The sequence below is a fragment of the Oryctolagus cuniculus genome, chromosome 7, assembly GCF_964237555.1.
Source record: "Oryctolagus cuniculus chromosome 7, mOryCun1.1, whole genome shotgun sequence".
Classification (NCBI taxonomy): Eukaryota; Metazoa; Chordata; class Mammalia; order Lagomorpha; family Leporidae; genus Oryctolagus; species Oryctolagus cuniculus.
The window spans coordinates 117,739,941-117,753,793 of NC_091438.1; positions in this window are offsets into that span (position 1 = coordinate 117,739,941).

Below are 13,853 nucleotides of genomic sequence, written 5' to 3' on the forward strand. Positions count from 1 at the left end.
GTTTCTCAGTGTCCCTATTCACATGGATGAAATAGAAACTCTTCCAGAGAAATCTGCAGCTTAAATGAAACTTGGGGGAACAGTGTATGTGACTTCCAGACTCCAAGCACAGTGCACTCTGTGTGTCCCAGTACTTTCTAAGCAAATGGAAGACACTTGAGCTTCAAACCTACCCAGTCCTGCCCTTTAGAGTGGGTGTGGACAGCATGGGTGAGTCTGTAGTAGCCTTGGCTTTGACCTGCATTGGCCTCATTCAGTGCCATTCAAACAGATATTTTTCTCATTTTTATTACTTTAGATATGTTGTTTCAATTTCTTCTCTGACTTCCATTCAAGTCCTAGTTCTTTTGCTCAGATTCCTATAACTTAGAATGTGGAGAGAGAATGGTAAACAAGACCTTTGAGCTTGGTACAGAACACATAGCATTCACACCATTAAACCGATAGCTATTTAAATGCCATTTTCCTATGCGCTGGGTGCTAAAAGAGCATGCAACAGAGCCAGTGGCTCTCATGTCTTAGCTAATGGCCTTACACTCTTCTCATAGGTGCTGCACACATGGCTAAGCCCTTTTTGAAGGTGAAACGGAAGCCAGAGAGATCACACAATAGAACACAGAGCTGCTGTGGAAAGGAGGAAAAGAGGGATGGAGAGAGGCAGGCAGAGAGAGAAAAGGGGAGAGCAAAACATCTGTAACTCGTGCATTGCTAGATTTGTGAAAAGATGAGAACTACTGCCTTCCCTGAATCACGAGCTTGAACTTCATCAAAAGCGTAATGCTTGGCTTACATCAGAGCTTGCTCATTTCTTCCCTTTCTCCAGCCTTCTGTGGGTGGAAAGGGATAGGCACATGGGAAGTGGGTGTCTCATGGTAGACACCTATCCTATCTTCTGTTGCCCACCAAATAAAACACTTCATCCTCAACCGCCAGATTGACTAAGCCATTCGACCTCTCTAGCTGTTCTCCTGATAACGGGGATTATTAGCAGCATTAAATGAAACAACACGCATTCAGTCTGACACACGCGACATGCTTGGGAAACTGCAAGGCCCCCCCTTCCTCCCCATCCCCTCTCTTCCTTTCCCTTCCCCTCTCCTTCCCCTCTGAAGAGGTTTTCACAGCACCAGAAGATGAATCAGCATTCTAGGATCCTTGGCAGGGGGATGCTGTCAGAGGCGTGCCCGGCTCTGTCAGTCTGTGGCTTTGGCCTTGGCTGCAGAGACTTAAAATTTAAAAAGAAATATAACTGGCATGGTCCTCACTCCTAATTTCCCAATTGCTGTTCATGCCTCACCACTTGTGTGCCTCTGAGGAAAAGAAGTGGGGAGAGGAGGGGAAGGATAGCGAGGGAACATTCAATGGCTTTTTTTTTTGCAGCTTAGGGTGACTTTAATAGGCAAATAGCTTCTCTCCATTCTCCAAGAGTTGAGCAACGATGCATTTGCAGTTGTCCTTTGACATAGAAAAGCTTGGGCAAAGCAACCAAAGTGGACCTTGACCCTTGCATCCCCAAGTGTAAAGATGCCATGTGGAGAGCATGGCTGGCTCTCCCAGGACTTCCACATGCACAAGTGATTGGAGAGCTTCTCCAGGAGAAGTTGCACATCCCCTAAAGCTGGCATTCTTTCCAGTGTTGGGAAAGACACATCCCAGTCCCTACCCTAGGCCCGGCTTTGTGCTGTGCAGGATCGGTGAAGGACAGACAGACAACGCAATGGCAGCTTTGTCTGTAGATCCCACAAGTGACCTTCTGCACACCACATGCAGCCATAGACTGGTGAGGAAGCTGCAGAGCAGGAAGTAAATCCACTCACGAGGATTAGGATGGATTGGCCACCATTCAGTGGCTCTGATGTGTTGGGGTCTTCCTCTTCCTCATGTGTCTGGCCTTTCCAACGGTACTGAGGGGGCAGGACTGTCAAGACAAACCATAGAGACAGGTTATATTGCATATGAGGACACTGGAGCCCAGAGACCATAAGTGGCGGAGCTAGAATTCAAACTCAAGTCTGACTCCATCCTGGTCTGGCTATCACACAGTCACCAACGGCATGAGACTATGAGAGCAAAAACGAACAGACTTCTGACAGTAGGCAGGAGAACTCCAGCTTTGCAGTGAGAAGGCAGGCTTTCGCCACTGTGGTCAAGAGCACTTCATGTTTCTTAGATTATAACCTGGTAAATTAAGGCCCCCATGTCCTCAAGAAAAAGGTTAGCACATGGGCAGGATACTCCACTGAAATAGGCAGGGAAGCCTGGAGTTGGCTTTAGAGACTCCTACCCCAGAATCATTAAATCAAGTTTTGGCACTTGAAAGGATAAGCTTCAGTTATTGGAAAATTTACTTAGGTGACACAGCTCATTTCCTGATGAAGCCCGATTAATGGGACATTACCAAGCCTAATTCCTCTAGAAGCGAATGACTCACCTCTCTTCCTGCTGGGCCGCCTGGAGCTTTCCATGTGCTTGGCCTCCTGCCCTTTCTGAAAACCCAAGTACTGGGATGCCAAACTCGGCCAGAAAAGAGAAGTAAAAGAAACAATCAATCCTCTTCTTTTTTCTTTGCCTCCTGGTCCTCCACTAATTCAGCTTTAAACGAAGTGGCCGCTGAGGAGGCCTACAGAGATCATGATGGCCGGGGCGGGGGGGGGAAGGGGGGTTTGAAGAACAAGAGAATGGTGTGAGGAAACCTAGGGATGGGCCTCTCAGAATGGGCACAGAGCATGAGGCTATCTGGGCCTGTGTAGACGTTCACCAAATAGCACCTGCTGCAAGGGAACACTCAGTAATCAGTTGGCCAGAATGTTCTGTTTTGTGGTTAGGTAGTTTCGTTGCCCTAGCCACCCTGACACTTGCTCAGTGAGCTCATGGGAAAGATGGCCATATCACAGGGAGGGAGGTCAGCAGACTCCGGCCAGAAAGATTTAGGTGAGAAGAAGCCTTTGTTATTGATCCAAAGCATGACTGAGTGTCTAGTTCATCAACAGCAACAACTGATGCTGAGCCTAAGGTTGGGCATCACTTCCAGAGCAGCCATCCAGCCGCTGGCCTGCTCAGCCCCCTTGAACCATGTAGGGGGCACTGGCTTATCCTCCCTGGAACAGATCCTGAAGGTACATGAACTTGGCTTCCCTGCACACAACGTTTCTACAGCTACACTCTCTCTAGACGTAACAATGCCTTGTTCTTCACCACAAAATCCCACAGGATGCTGTTTCTGACCAGGGAACTCCTTTTACATGAAAGAAAGGGGCTTTCACGACCATGAGTCTTTATGGGTCAGAAGCACACAAACAGAATGGCAGAGTGACCTCTTGAGGACTTGGCTAAGGTGCTGACTAGAGGACAATGCTTACAAGTCTGTTGTGCTATGGTACACGACACAGTGTGTTTTCTGAACTACCTGTTCATGTCTAAGCTCATTTTCCCATAGCCAGAATTCTTGGATGTGAGAACCAAAAAGGGGAGGAACTTATTTCAGCATTAAATTTTTTAACTTTTATTTAATGAATATAAATTTCCAAAGTACAGCTTATGGATTACAATGGATTCCCCCCCCATAACGTCCCTCCCACCCGCAGCCCTCCCCTTTCCCACTCCCTCTCCCCTTCCATTCACATCAAGATTCATTTTCGATTCTCTTTATATACAGAAGATCAGTTTAGCATACATTAAGTAAAGATTTCAACAGTTTGCTCCCACACAGAAACATAAAGTGAAAAATAGTGTTTGAATACTAGTTATAGCATTAAATCTCAATGTACAGCACACTAAGGACAAAGATCCTACATGAGGAGTAAGTGCACAGTGACTCCTGTTGTTGACTTAACAAATTGACACTCTTGTTTATGGCATCAGTAATCATTCACAAAAGTTTTACTCCTGTTCCTACAAATTCATGCTCTGCTAGTTTAGAGGCACCAGTTTCCCTTGAAAGAATGTTTGTACCAGGAGACACAACAATGGTTCATACAACTAAAAGTCAAGACTTCCAATTGACTCTTTGGTGTCCCTTATACCACTGAACAAAGTGACTAGCGATAAAAGTGAATGAAAAACCAAAGGAATCCAATACATTCAGACCTGCTATGGGCAAATAAACCTACTGCCCTTTAGGTGAGAAGAAGCCTTTGTTATTGATCCAAAGCATGACTGAGTGTCCAGTTCATCAGCAGCAGCAACTTGATGTAATTGTGCCCTTGCAACCAGTTGTAAAAACAGGGAAGCCAGGCAGCAATGCCCCAAATTCCTTCCTAGCTTGGTGCGCTCTTCTGGCTGCAAGAAGTACTGCAACAGAGCCTGGAAAACTACTGTCTTACCTTTTCAGCTTTTCTTTCACCCCCAAATGGCTGCTACGGCCGGCACTGCGCCTATCTGAAGCCAGGAGCCAGGTGCTTCCTCCTGGTCTCCCATGCAGGTGCAGGGCCCAGGCACTTGGGCCATCCTCCACTGCCCTCCCGGGCCACAGCAGAGAGCTGGACTGGAAGAGGAGCAACCGGGACAAAATCTGGCGCCCCAATCAGGACTAGAACCCAGGGTGCCGGCACCACAGGCAGAGGATTAGCCTAGTCAGCCGCAACGCTGACCCTTTTCAGCTTTTCTAGATGGAGACAATTCGGTCTTCCTTTGAGATGGAGCAGATGGATAAGGAATAAGAGGGTGAAGATTTTAGGTATCAAAAAAAAATGACATCCATTTCCTACAAGGAAAAGCATGCTGAACATCTATATGAGTCAAGCCACATGCAAAGTAGATTTGAACACTAAATAAAGGAATGAGGCCAGTGGCTGGGTAGTGGCACTCCATGGAGCACCGCACAAGCAATGGTTCCGAGCTACCTTGACAGTGCCAACCGTTCTATGAAATCAGAGTGTAGATGGGTAGGGAAGGGTATATGTCTGCAGCAGGGCAGGTACGCAGCTCTCCGTCTTGATGGGCAGGAGTACTGAAATGCAAATCCAGGTCGCTCTGAGGCCATGCCATGTTCCAACACCACAGGTCATCCTCCACCTGCCGACACTCCTTCCTCATGGCTGGTGGAAGGTTAAGTGCTCAATCTTGGGGGAAAGGACTCAATGCACTGGGCCTGGATCCTCGCAAACCTAAATGGGTAACTCCGATCAGTCCAGGACTGACCGCTAAGGCTTTTCTTGAAGATGCAACGGAGGGCTTGCTCACTAGAAGGAAAGCCTCTGTTCCACAGCCGCACGTCTTGCAAAGCAGTCAGCCCTGCTTTTCAAACGCAGGCAACCCCTCACCACATCCCTATTCTAAGTCCAAAACCAAGACTTTCATTTCCTTTGTGGGAGTAAGGAATGGTCCTTGTGAGAATAAAATATGCTACTGACCAAAGAGAAGGGGAAAAATGGGAGTCAAATGTGGTCATTGCTTTAAAAAAAAATGCAACTGCAGAGCAAGGCTCAGGGCTGCCTCCCCAGGAAGTCCTATTAAGGAGGACAATGGCCAAATTGTTCTCTGCTGCAGAAGGAAACTCTGCAGTCCCCAACCTGAGGGCCACTCACTGTCTTTTTCTATTTCTTTACTTGAAATGCAATTTATTGGAAATTCTGCCAGATCTCCAGGGGGGAAACAAAAGGCTGGCAGTAAAATGAAACACCTAATTAATGGAGAGAAAGAACTGTTCCACGGTTGCCAGAGAACTTTCTGCAAGAAAGGAGTTAGGGGAGGGAGACCCAAGGAGCCCAGAACACCTGTGACTATTGTACTCCTTAAGGTTGCTGTGAAAGCTAAATAAGTTCATTAATCAGGGGACTCAGGAAAGTACATGCAGTGTTCTTCACGTGTTAGCTATTATCATTACGTCTTTGTAATCCACTGATACTGGCGTTATCTTTGCAAAAATGCTGGGTTAAGCATCCTTACTCCCAGCCTTCAGATAATTAAATTGAGGAGCAAGAGAGTTAATTAGCCACTCGCCTAAGCTTACACAGCTACCACTTGGTGGAGCCAGGACTCAAATCCATAACTCTGCTCTTTTAAGCCTGGAATGCTGCCAGAGCATCATACTGTCCCTTCCCCTATGATGAGAGCGCCTTCTCATTTTGTCCATCTGCAGCCTTGGAATTTTCATCGTTAGCCTTGGTCTGCTTAAAGCACAAGTCCCCTGTCTCTGTGTTGGTGAACAAATGCCAGTCAGGTCATGGGGACGGTGGGGAAAGAGGCAGAGAATAAGCAAACTATTGCAGATGGTATCTGCTGCTACATTTCAGAGAGGGGAGGGGCAGGTGTTGGGGCATCCCAGGCTAAGCAGTCTCCTGGGATGCCAGGATTGGTTCAAGTCCCAGCTGCTCCACTTCCAATACAGCTCCCTGCTAATGCACCTGGGAAAGCAGCAGATGGCCCAAGTGCTTAGACCCCTGTACCCACATGTGAGAGTCATTTGGAGTTCTAGGCTCCTGGCTTTGGCCTGACCCAGGCTCAGCCATTTCAGCCATTTGGGGAGTGAATCAAGAATAAAGATTCTCTCTCTCTCTCTCTCTCTGTGTGTGTGTGTGTGTGTGTGTGTGTGTCTAACTCTACCTTTCAAATAAATAAATAAGCCTTAAAGAAGAGAGAGAAAGAGAGATTAAAGGAGGGGTGGGCATGAGAAAAGAAGAGGGGGAAAAATGAGAAAGCCAGCAGCTCCATTTGCGTTTCTGTATCTGTGTGTTTATGCATTTGTATCCAGCCTTGACTTTAAGGGATTATGCAGCAGGAGAACTGTGAGTCTTACTGGGAGCAGCCAGTTTCCAATGAGTTCCCTTGAAATCTGGCCCCAGTGACTTTCTCAACTTTAATTTATCATTTCTTGAAACAATATCAGTAGAAAGCCCTGGCACCCAGCCAATGTCTTCCTCGTCTTCCTCCACCACCTGTCTCCTGCAGAAACCATCAAGTGAAGCACCTCGCAAAATGCCAAGTACCTAGTAGGTGCTCAAAACTGCGCCTGCAGGATCAGAAGCGGCCCCGGAGAGTTTCCAGCAGGTTGATTAAACTTCCAAAAGCAGCTGCTCTCCTGGGGCTTGGGAAGAATGCATTTGTGCAACCCCTTCCCTTGCTTCCTCTCCCTACCCCCTAGGAAGTCCTCGCTTCAGCCAAGATGGCAAGGACCAGCTGGCTTGCTGCATTCGCGTGTGTTTGTGTCCATGACGGTCTTCCCACAGGGAGGCCAGCAGATGAAGTCCCACCCCTCACTCCTAGGCCCGAATTGAAACAAGCTGGTTGCAATTGTGAGTGAGGCCAGCTCACACCAGCTGAGCCCTGCTCGCAGCTTCAGAAAGTGCTGTTTCATGTTCAGATGCAAATAACTGCTTCCTCTGGAGAGCATGCCCTGGCCTGTGTTCCAACACAAGCAAGAGAGGAGCGGGGAGCGGGGGCTCTGCGAAGCCCTTTGGCCCATGCTGTCAGGAGGAATTATGCTGCCCTGAAGCCCTCCCTGAACTCAGGGAGCGGCCCGTGCTCCGGGAGAGGTGCAGAGTGCGAGAGATTGGCCATGTCCCCCAGGGACCCCAAGCCTGTGTTCCTCTACCCCCCCAACTGCAGAACCAAGGACCAGCACTTGGGGCCTGACCCTAGGCGACTGCCTCAGCCTCCCCACGGGTCTTCCTGCCCTGAGGCGTGCCCTCTCCACTCTGGGCTGCATTCAAGCATTCTTCCTTTCAAAAATCAGCTATTGGACACCTGCTGCATGCCAAATCCTAGAGTAGGAACAGGGCATACAGCAGGACCCACTCAGGAGACTAAGGGCATAATGAGTTTTCTCAAGCATGGGTCCTAGCCCATCACTCCTAGCCCATCACTCACATCAATGGTTCATGATGGCCAATTGAATAAAAACTAGACTTCCTGATGCAACTGGGCTCTGCAGGCTCACACCCAGATCTGCTTGTCCAGTTTTCATTCTCATTCTTCACCACTTGTAACCCAGTCGTGGGGCCATTAAATATCTTGCCACCTTGCAAAGCCCAGCTCCAAGGCCATCCCCTGGGAACCAGCCAGGACACGCCCTTTCCTCCTTGCTCTCATAGCACTGGCCCTGAAATTTAGAATGAGGAGAAAGAGCACAGATCACACAAAAAAAGAAATATACTCTTAACAGTCCCATTCTCCTAAGCCGAATTCTGTGTTTAGACTCATCCATACTCTGGTAAACCTGACTCCATTTCCTTGTGGGGATTTAAGTAGACTCTACGGAAAGCCTAATCCACGCCAAGTTCTGTAACGTGCACTTTCATTTATTTTCTCTCTCCCCATTCTCTATCTTCTGCTATTTACAGATTAAGTGGGGTAAGTACCTCATCACACAGCCAGACGATAAGGAATTCCCAACTCAAAGTCGGGTCTAATCAGCTTCCCTTGCTCACTCCTACTGCTTCTCCCACCTGGTATGCAGGGCTCATCAAGCACTCTGCAGTGTGCTGGGGGTGACCGTGCAGAGCTACAAGGCACACACCGGGCATCTGCCTGGGCACATCCTTTGCACTTACTAGAAAGTCATTTCAATGCTATTTGATGTCAAGAACGTCTACATCCAGACAAACCCAGATGTTGCGTATTACGGAGTGGAATTTTAGGATTGCATACATTTCAGAGATGAAATGCAAGGCTTGCAATGCACTTTGCGCCCGAGGGGGGCTGCTTTGGGCTGTGCTCCAGGCCTCCCAGCTGGTACCCATTCAGTCTCCAGTGCCACGAGGGCTACTTGGATGGAGAAGGGTGTGAGTGTGTGTGTGTGAGTATGTGTGTGTGTGTTTTAATATTGCAATTTCTTACTGGACTGTGTGTGTCTTTCCCCTCCTGAGAGCCGTGCACTACGTGTGGCAGGTGACTGATGGATGTCCCTTGGACACATGATGTGTTACTGAAGAGCTGACTCCCCTTCCCTGAGGCATTTTCAGTTCCCCAGGGACCCCCCCCACCCCACCCCACCCCCCCACCGCCAAGAAGTTTCCACCATGGCGGCCAGTGATGGGGGCGGGGTTCCATCGTCGGCAGTGTGAAGAGGACAAGACTTCATGCCCTCACATGACTTGGCCTCATAAATTCGAGTCGGTTCTAGCCAGTATTAGCCAGCGTCAGACAGGCTCTGCGGAACATGTGGTTTTGTTCTGCTTTTTGTTTTCACTATCTGGCAGGAGCAACTAAGCCAGAATGCATAGCACCTGACCTCCACACCCCTCACCTCCCTGCCTCCCATACCCGTGGCAAACTTGGCCAATCACAAACCTCATCTCTTCTCAATGCCAGACTGAGCTTCAGGATCCTGCTCAACACAGCACGCAGGGGCTGCCAGCCGCCAGGTCAGGGCAGACACAGGACAGAAGTGTGTTCACCCTCGCTGGCCGAGAGCGTGGTCCAGGGACGCAGGGGACCGTCTCAGTGCTTCTCAAGGAAGTCCCACAAATGCCTGTTGAGTACCTGGTCTGCATTGGCCCACCTCATCCCTGGCACCCGAGACCTGACCTCCGAGGAGTCAGAGCAGCCGACTGCTGTAAAGTCCTCTGTGACTTCCCATGCCCTCCGGGTTAGGAGCTGTCTGCCAGGGCCACCACGCTCCACCGCAGCCGGACCCCCAGGCTCTTCCTACAGCAGCCCACACTTCAGCCACAGAACGGTGCTCCCACCTGGCCACCTGCACTTCCAGGCCATCACGCACCTGCTCCCCTGGCCTGGAGCAAGTTTGCAGTGGAGAGCTCGTTAAACAGATCGCTGGTTCCCTATACCCAGAGCTGCAGATTCAGGAAGTAGCTTCCCAGGTGAGGCTGGTGCTACTGTTCTTGAGGCCACACTGTGAAAATGGCAACTTTAGATGACTCATGTCTGATTTGCAACCTCAACTAATGCCTCACTTCCTCCAGGAAGCCCACTTTGACTGTACCCCACCTGCCTATGGGAGGTGGTAGTGCTTCCTCTGGGCCCTGTCATTTTCTCTGTTCCGGCACATGAAGGACAATATGGAAACTTCTTGTCAATTTTTCTATATCCCTGCTCAATGTTAAGCTCCTTAAAGACTCCAGCCCCACCATGTCATATTCATCTCCATATACCCACGTGCAGGGGCCAAAGGACCTGGGCCATCCTCCACTGCTTTCCCAGGACACAGCAGAGAGCAGGATTGGAGAGTGGAGTGTGGAGCAGAGAGTGGAGCAGCCAGGACTCGAACCAGCGCCCATAGAGGATGCAGGCACTGCAGGCGGCGGCCTCACCTGTTACGCCATAGTGCCGGCCCCAAAATAAATCTTTTAAAAAAAGAGATGAGTTATGGGTCAGACATTTGGCCTAGCAGTTAAGCTGCCAGTTCGGACACCCGAGTCCCACACTGAAGCATGTAGGCTCATTTCCTGCTAATGTACACCCTGGGAGGCAGCGGGGATAGCTCAAGTAACCGGATTCTTAAGACCCAGGTGAGACACGTGTGTTGTGTTCCCAGCTCCAAACCTCAGCCCCCACTCAGCCCTAACTATGAATGCATTTGGAAAATGAACAGTGGATGAGATCTCTCTCTCTCTCTACCTCTCTCTCTCTCTCTCTCTCTCTCTCTACTTCTCTCTCTCTCTCTCTCTGTCTCCCTGCCTTTCATTTTCAAAAGAAAGGCCTAATTCCCCTGAATATTTTGAAGTCCCCTCCTATGCAGTGTTTACTCTATTAAATGAATACAGAACATCAGAGCACAGGGCAGGTGCAGCCTTGCTTTAAGGAAGCACATCTGCACCCTCTCCTTCATCTCAACTCCAGTCCCTTCCCTGGTCTCTCCCTCCAGCCTCAACACCCCACCCTTCCATCCCCCACACTGACTGCCACATGGTTGCCCATGCAACCATCAGAGAAAAGGCCGAATTCTGCATCCTACAGTTCCAAGTCAAGTCCAGGCGCCCACATAATTGTCCAGCCTCTTATGCACTCTGTTCTCAATAATCCCAAACTGCAGGGCTGGCGCCGTGGCTCACTTGGTTAATCCTCCACCTGCAGTGCCAGCATCCCATATGTGCGCTGGGTTCTAGTCCCGGTTGCTCTTCTTCCAGTCCAGCTCTCTGCTGTGGCCCGGGAGTGCAGTGGAGGATGGCCCAAGTGCTTGGGCCCTGCACCCGCATGGGAGACCAGGAGAAGCACCTGGCTCCTGGCTTCGGATTGACGTAGCACTGGCCTTGGCGGCCATTTGGGGAGTGAACCAACGGAAGGAAGACCTTTCTCTCTGTCTCTGTCTCTCACTGTCTATAACTCTACCTGTCAAATAAGTAAAAAAAAAAAAATCCAAACTGCTTTATGCTCCTGTGTTATTTCCTCCACCAGGAATGTCCTTTCCCTTTTTCCTCCTGGAAAACGTCTATTCATGCTTGAAGGCCCCGATCAAATGCTACCGTCTTCATGAAGCTTTCCCTGATTAACACAGACCCAAGGACTTAGTCTTATACCGACTCATACTCCCCTTTGTTACAACCCATTTGCAGGCAAACAGCCGTCTCTGTTATCAGGGAAGCTTTCCCTGCTACCCAGGGTGTCCCCAAAAGACTGTGGTTTGTGTCTGTTGCCCGGCACCTACCGATGAGCCTGGTGTGTAAGGGATACCCAGTGATTAGGGATACCCAGTGACTGTTGTGTCCATCTGGCTTCCATCCTGCAGAATAGAAAACACGCTCCCTTCAAGACGACTTTAGAATCTCCACCTCCAGGAGGACATCTCACTTACATGAACACAAGGGCATTGCTCATTGCAATCTCAACTAAATATATGGCCCCTCCTTGTCCAATCCCCAGTCCAGTGGCTCCTTTGCAGTGCGACCGAAAAGCATTTGCAGAAGCAAATCTTCAGAAGATGAAAACCTCGTGAAGTCTGCTTAAGAAGTGAGGTGGCTCAGACGTGTGTGAAGAGCACAAATTCAAGAAGCCTTTCCAGACCCCTAGGTCATGCACAAATTCCCATTCCATAAAGGGAGGCAGGGAGATGGGGAGACGGGCGCAGCAACACAGAGAGCGGGGAAAGAGGGGGAGGAGAATCAGAGACAGACACAAGACAGAGGGAAGCACTAGAGATGTGGAAGAGAAAGAGAGAGCAAATACAGTGAGAGACAAGGGAAAACAAAAATAAAGGTGGAGACAAAAAGAAGAAAGAAAGGAGGGAGAAAGGAAGTAAGGGAGAGGAGGAGAGGGGAGGAGAGAGAGGGGAGGGGGGAGAGGGGAGGGGGGAGAGGGGAGGAGGAGAGGGGAGAGGAGGGGGAGGGGAGGGGAGGAAAGAGGAAGGGATAGGAGGGGAGAAGAGAGGAGAGGGAGGGGAGGGGAGGGGAGGGGAGGAGAGAGGGGGGGAGGGGAGGGGAGAGGAGGGGGAGGGGAGAGGAGGGGGGAAGAGAGGAGAGGAGAGGGAGGAGAGAGGAAGGGAGAGGAGAGGAGAGGAGAGGAGAGGAGAGGAGAGGAGAGGAGAGGGAGGAGAGAGGAAGGGATAGGAGGGAGAGGAGAGGAGAGGAGAGCAGGGGAAGGGAAGGGATGGGATGAAAGAGGAGAGGGGAGAGGAGGGGGGAGAGAGGGGAGGGGAGGGGAGGGGAGGGGAGGAAGGGGAAGGAAAAGAGATATTGACCAAAATGGTCTCTCTCTCTCTCTCACACACACACACACACTCACACACATACTCACACACACACACACATACACACGAGAGAGAGAGAGAGAGAGAGAGAATGGGAATTAGGAAGTAAAGCCAGACCGAAGGGCGCCAGACAACAGAGGCAGACCTTGCCGCTGGGCTGCTACATGCTGGTAACCAGTCTGCGGTTGGCATTAGCAAGTGCAGCAAGAGTTTTTACAGAAATGTAGAATGATGATGGAAAGAGCCGCAGACGGACAGAGAGCAAACAGGATGGAATCCAAGCTGGGTGCCTGCTGTTTTCTCACCACGGCCTCTGTAAGCAATGGAAAAATGGCCAGTCAGCCAAGAGCACACAGTGCGTGAGATCTGCAGTCGTGGCAATGGCCTCCAAAACCTTAAGGGCTCTTCAGGAACACGATGATGGCCAGGCTGACTCTAGAAGGGGCCCAACAGATGGCAAAAAGTCTGAGATCAACATAGCAATAACCTGTTTATTCCATCTCTGCTTGGGTCTATGGGGCAGAGAACATCTGGCTCACTGCAGAGCCTGGATGCCTGGCTTCTGGTCCAGTCCTGCGGCTCACTCACTTGGCTTCCATTTGGATGAGTCACTAGCATCCCCCAGGGTCCCTGTGTCTCCAGGGGTTCAGGGAGGTTGGAGTGGTGGGTACTGGCCCCAGACCCACTCAGCCTGCTTTGCCTACAATCATGTAGTACTGTTTCCTGTCTAACTCTCTTCTGCAGAGCCGAGAGGGCTTCAGCTAAGAGGCCTCAATGGCTTACTTGCCCATCACCTCCCTTAGTCCAGGGGGATGGGGCCCCTGCCACAGGCCTTTGGATTCAAGGGCTCCACACATCACAAACACACAAGCCAAATAAACTCATTACAGAACACAGGGGCACCTCTATCATGGAGGGCTGGGCTGAGGGCACTGCTCAACCTGTAACCAATAGTGTGTCCTTGCTGGGCTGTTCAGCTGCCAGGGAATGTCTTCTCCTCCTCTTTCCCCATGTCCTGGACAACCAAGGCCACATGTGTGACAGTTTGTGCTACCAGTGTCAGAGACGACCTGCTTCTGGGGATGGAGAGAATTCTCCCTCCTGGACAGAAGAGACATCTCACACAAATGCAGACTGTTGCATGACGAAGGATTGCTTTCCAGCAGTGTGGGAGGCCCACTTTCTTACTTCTGTCATTGACATTCAGATGGTAATTTCCAATGAGCACAATATGTAAAGTGGTGAAAAACACTTTGCAATATGAAATAATTCA